The following is a 6,553-nucleotide window of genomic DNA, read 5'->3' on the forward strand; positions in this document are numbered from 1 at the left end:
GGTCTGCTACATCTCTTATTGTCTCTCCTCTGTGTTTCTTTTTGTTGCGTCATCTTGCTGTGCCAGCTCTCCATGTGGGCCAGTTCTCCACATGGGCCAGCTCTCTACATGGACCAGCACTCTGTGCAGGCCAGTACCCTTATGTGGGTCAGCACTCCTGCACAGGCCAGCACTCCACATGGGCCAGCACTCTCTGCAGGCCAGCTCTCTGCTTGGGCTAGCTCACCATGCAGGCCAGCTTGTCTTTACCAGGAAGCCCTGGGAACCGAATCCTGGATCTCCTATTGGTAGATGGGAGCCCAATCGCTTGAGCCACATCCACTTCCCTCAATTTCTTGATAATGTTCTTTGAGCACAAAAGCTTTATTTTGGTCATTGGTCCATTCTGAGTTTTCATATATGGTACGAGGTAAGGTATCCATTTTCATTCTGCATGTGTATATCCAGTTTTCTCAGCATCATTTGTTGAGGAGATGACTCTTTCCCCATTGACTGGACTTGGCATCCTTATTGTAAATCACTTAGCCTTATATGTGTGGGTTTATTTTTAACTCTCAATTCTATCCATTTGTATATTTGTCTGTCCTTATGCAGTACCACATCATTTTGATTATTTTAGCTTTGTAGCAAGTTTTGAAATCAGAAGTGTGGGTCCTCCAACTTTGCTCTTCTTTTTCAAGATGGTTTTGGTTATTTGGAGTTGCTTGACATTCCACATGAATTTGATGATTGTCTTTTCCATTTCTGCACATAAAGCCTGCTGGAATTTTGATTGGGATTGCATTGAATCTGTAATCATTTTGAGTAGTACTGACATGTTAACTATTTTCTTGCAATCTATGAACATGGGATATCTTTCCATTTATTTCGTTTTTCTTTAATTTCTTTCTTCAGTATTTTGTAGTTTTCACTGTACATGTTTTTCACATCCTTGGTTAAATTTATACCTAGATATTTTATTCTTTTGGGTGCTATTATAAATGGAATTGTTTCCCTGATTTCTTTTTGGATTGTTTATTGCTATATATTGGTGCTATAGAAACACCCCTTATTTTTGTGTGATGGTTATTGTACCACATAGCTTTGCTGAATAATTTATTAGTTCTAATAACTTCCTTATGGATTCTTTGGGATTTTCTTACATAGCATCATGTCATCTGTGACTAGAGAAAATTTTACATCTTCCTTTTCAATTTGATTTCCTTTTATTTCTTTTTCTTGCTTAATGTTCTAGATAGAACATCCAGTATGATGTTGAATAGCAGAGGTGAAAGCAGATATCCTTGGGTTTTTCTTGATCTCAGGGGGAAAGCTTTAAGTCTTTCAGTATTAAATATGATGTTAGCTTTAGGTTGAGATAAGATTGTTAGTGGTTGGGAAGTGATGCTGGATATGTTCTTCCTCAACCATTTTGGGTATCTAGGATCACCAATAAAATGACCGAAAATGTAGAGAAACTTTCTAATCATGTGTCCTTACACCTACATATCATATTGGCTCTCTTCTTATGATTTTCTTACAGGTCTGTCTCAAGATCTAGATGCCGCTTCTTTGCTTATTCTGAAACTCAGGCCTCTGGCACTCTGAGTCTTCACTGATTTTTACCTAGGGTACATAACTTTTCCCTTTTCCTGGTGACTATCATGTTCTCTCTCTCTCTCCCACTTGTGAGTCTCCCACTCTCAGTCTTCAGCACCAGCCATAGTGTCACACCTACTGTGACAGTTTGCAGCTAGATGTTCTTAGAGTTAATCCATTCCTGTGGGTGTAAATATATTGTGGATGAGAGCTTTTGATTAGGTTACTTTAGTAAGGTCTACTTCAGAGTGGGCTGTAATTCTCTTACTAGAGTCCTTTATAAACAGGATGAATACAAAGACACAAACAGAAAAAGCTGGAAGCAAGAAGCTGATGCAAAGGAAATGTACAGCCTCAGAACTGTAAGCTTTCAAGTTAATAAATCCCCATTGTAAAAGCCAACCCATTTCTGGTATATTGCATTTTAGCAGCCTAGGAAACTAAAATACTATCTAGCCCATACTGTGTCTTTGTACAAATTAGGAAAAAGCACCTTTGACTTGAAGAATCTCACTAACACTTGCTGGAAGATTGCCAAACTATACATATCTCTGACTCCAGCATGAATGGCCTTCACTAGATTTTTGCAGTACACAAACTACACAGTGATAAGGAATGACCCTGTACCCATTCCCTCCAGAGGCACTTGCTCACCAATAGTTCTCAACTACCTTCTCTTTTGGCACCTCATAAACCCATGGCCCTTGGATTTCAATTTTCTATTTCCAGGATTAATCAGTCAAAAATTAAAGGCCTCTAACTGTGTACTTCCACCACCACCATCACCACCCATTGCTTATCTAGATTTTGTAAAGAACTGACAAGCAGGACCACCTCTATTGGATTTATCTGAGAGTGATGCTTTGAACAAAATATGGAATAGAGAGGGATGACTCTTTGGCATAAGGCAGCTTTCCAGTGATTCTTGAGTGAGTCCAAGCTTCAGAAAAGAGAATGAAGGCTGAATCCACAACTGAAAACGAGTACAATCCATCCTCAGCTTGTGTTGGTTTCATTTTTGTCTGCACAATGTTTTCTAAAGTTTGAATTTGACTGCTTTTAGGATTTTAACCACTTCTCTCAATTGCTTTAAGATATAGGTAAGGGCTGTTTTCAAGACACAAACCCAAAGTAACAGTGACTTAAAGCAGGAATTTTATTAAAAATGTAACAGTCTACACATAAATAGTAGAAAACTGGGATGATGCGTCTGTGGTGTTAGGGACCCAGAACCCTTCTATGTTGTTGCTTAGCTATCCCTGTTCATTTAGATTTTCACACATAAGGCATTTTCACATGAGGCATTTCCTTCCGGTGAGTGATTCAAGATTGCTCACTACAACCATGTATAGACTCCAACCAATTAAAGAGAGAAGAGAAAGGTGTGGGCACGGTCCATTTCCCATAATGGCACAATTCAGAATTTGTATACATCATCTCTGCTGATACTTGATTGGCCAGAATCTAATTACATGGCCTCACCTAGCTGCAACGGAGTCTGAGAAGTATATTCTGGACAGGATTCTATTACTAATATTGAAGGTCCATTAGTAGTCTCTATCTCTCTGTCACACACCCCAACTTTTTACCTGCTTGATTCTTCTTGGCTTTTCCTTTGGCAATGCTATTTTAGTGTTTTTGTTAGTTTATTTCAAGTGTTTTGAATCCCAACATCCACAGTCATGTCCATATTCAGAAATAAATATATTTTAAAGACCAACAACATCAATGATTTTTATTACTCACCACATCTCTCTCCAGTGCTGATAAATGAATGTTAATTTAGCTTTTCAGGGAATAAAAGTACCCAGTGAGGAAACACTAATTATTTCAAACAAGTTGAATTTAATAAAACTATAAAAAGCAAAGGAAAGCAGTGTAACCGTTTGTTTTCTATTAATGTTCATCTTAGCTTCTGCTTTGTTGCCTTGTTATCTGACACAGCCAAGTTTGTGCCCAGAGACCTGTCACTCACTTCAGGGAGCCAACTAGATTCTACAAAATCTGATATTTAAGTATGCAAATCAAGGTTAAACAACCCTGTATCTGAGATTCAATGGCTAATCTGTTCAGACAGCTGCTTCTTGGCCATTAAATTACAAGGTGACTGAGTTCATTTAGATTTTCACACATAACTAACTCTTAAAATTGTATCCCATACTTTTCTAAGACTTTCATTGGCAAAGCTAGTCAGATGAGCTATGGTTATAGCAGAAAGAGCCAATCCGTCGCCATTTGTTTTCCAATAGACAAAGAGGCATTATTTTCAGGTTGATTAAAACTGGTCACTCAAGCCAAATTCCAAGATGAGGTCATGAACATCAGTCACTGTGGGGTTTATTGCCAAAGGCAACTGGGGAAAAAATCCAGTTTTCTTGGCTTAAAGATACATTGCCAAAATTTCAAATTAAACCTTAACATTATACTGCCTTTATCTATAATATCCTGTATGTATCGTGTGGGGGCAATTTCAGGATTTGGAGTTGTCCTGAGTGGTGCTGCAGGGATGGATGCTGGACATTGTGTGTTCTGCCATGGCCCACTGGGTGGACAGGGGGAGAGTGTGGACTATAATGTGGACCACTGTCCACATGGTGCAGTGGTGCTTCAGAATGTATTCGCCAGGTGCAGTGGATGTGCTGCAATGATGGAAGAGGTTGTTGATGTGGGAGGGGTGGGGGGGTAGGGAAGATATGGGGACCTCATATTTTTTTAATGTAACATTAAAAGAAAATAAAGAAGAAGAAAAAAAATCCTGTACACATTTAAAATAATGAAGCCAAATACAAATCCTTAAGCACTAGCCTTTTGCATGGACATTGTTTAGTAATTACACATCACTGAGTTAGATCAGGCATTTTTTATTATCATTGCTATTCTCTTTCCTCTTTTCTGACAATTAAAAGCTTATTGCTTGTGAAGATACATTTATAGGCAAAATAATGTGGAGCATGTTTCATTCTGTTCATACAATATTATTTTATTATTAAATCTCTGAGAATTTTAATAAATGATAAATCCACCACCCAAACTTTCTCATATGGAGTATGCTACTTTATTTATTACCATCTGGCCAATAAATTTAAAATACTGTGAATTCTTTAACAATGGTGAGTATTATAGGATAAACATTATGATAAAATCTCACAAACTGACAAGAAGAAGGAAATTCTAGTGAGGGAAAATTCTGAATTGCAAAATATTTTAAAAGGCAATATATTCTTAATATGGAACACATAATTGCGTATAATATAGATAAAAGGAATAAAATGAACTAATATTGTTTGAACAATAAACACAAGCCACTTAACACAAAATAATTTATTGCTAAAATCAGAAATTGAAGGCTCATAGAATAAATTGTGATTTATGGGCAGCGGACTTGGCCCAGTGGTTAGGGCGTCTGTCTACCACATGGGAGGTCAGCAGTTCAAACCCCAGGCCTCCTTGACCCCTGAGAAGCTGACCCATGCGCAGTGCTGATGCGCGCAAGGAGTGCCCTGCCACGCAGGGTTGTCCCCCACATAGGGGAGCCCCATGCGCAAAGAGTGCACCCCATAAGGGAAGTCGCCCAACGCGAAAGAAAGTGCAGCCTGCCCAGGGATGGCATCGCACACCGGACACACGGAGAGCTGACACAACAAGATGACGCAACAAAAAGAAACACAGATTCCCGTGCCGCTGACAGCAGAAGCAGACAAAGAAGAAGACGCAGCAAATAGACACAGAAAACAGACAACCAGGGTGGGGGGGGAAGGGGAGAGAAATAAATAAATAAATCTTTTTTAAAAATTGTGATGTATGAGCTCTTGATTTGAGAAAGAAAATTATCAGCTTTGAACTTAAATTGCCTGTTTTTGCTAGTAAGGCCCTGAAATTTACAGAGCAAAAAATTACTTCAAAATCATAATTCATAAGAATCGATTATACCTTGAATTATCACAGATTCAAAATAAACCTAAAGGAGTTCAATTGGTTCTTGGAGTATAACCTAAGGAAATAAACTTAAAAAAAATTTCTCTATATATGTTTTGTTGTTTCTAAGTGGGAAAAAACTATTGGCAATCTAAATATCTTTTTTTTTTCAGGTGGCACTGAAGATTGAACCTGGGATGTCATACGTGGGAAGCAGGAGCTCATCCACTGAGCTACAACCACTCCCTTAAATATCTTTTTTATAGGTTGTGGTTACAGTCATTAAAATGAATCAGAATAATATGAAATAACATGTAAGATAGTTAGATCAATGTTAAGTATAAAAAACAAGTCTGTTTTTATCCCCAAAGAAATGAATCACTGGGGTAGAAAAGTAATTTTGGTTGTCATGAATGAAAACTCAAAAAAGATCTACATTTGATAGCATCTGGTATAATGCTGTAATTCTAATACTGAAATATGTCATTGTAAACATTGATTCAAATTTTCTCCAGTGTGGCATTTACTTAAAATCCATATATATATACTTCTTCTTCCAGTGTTTCTACCCAGTATCACAGGTATGACAATTTTGTTGAATGAGCTGGACTCTGTGATGTGCAGGCAGGAAACTCCTTCATTTTTCTCCCACTTTGATATTCAGATATCTTCTTCCAGATATTCCTTCTCTACTCCTGTATAATAGCTTAAACAAATTTCATAGATTTCCAGCCCCTTTCAGATATTTAAAGGCACAGGTTTAATTTTTAAATTTCATGGACAGTATTAAAGTCAGTATGATAAAAATCAAAACTTTGATCTTTCCAGTTCCTCCCTCCTCCAGCTCAGTCCTAACTCACCATCTACAGACCAGCATTGGAAAAGGGGCATGGTCTACACTCTGTCTTCACAATTTCCTGGCTTGGCTCTTCCACTCTTCCTCTCCCACCCACCGTGCTCACTTTGGCTCCCACACGGTGGGGGAGATAGCAAGGAGAAGAGAGATGAGGAGGCAAATAGCTCTAACTTGATGGGTGCTATTGTAACTGGTGTTTTAGAT

The sequence above is a fragment of the Dasypus novemcinctus genome, chromosome 2, assembly GCF_030445035.2.
Source record: "Dasypus novemcinctus isolate mDasNov1 chromosome 2, mDasNov1.1.hap2, whole genome shotgun sequence".
In the NCBI taxonomy this organism is placed as follows: Eukaryota; Metazoa; Chordata; class Mammalia; order Cingulata; family Dasypodidae; genus Dasypus; species Dasypus novemcinctus.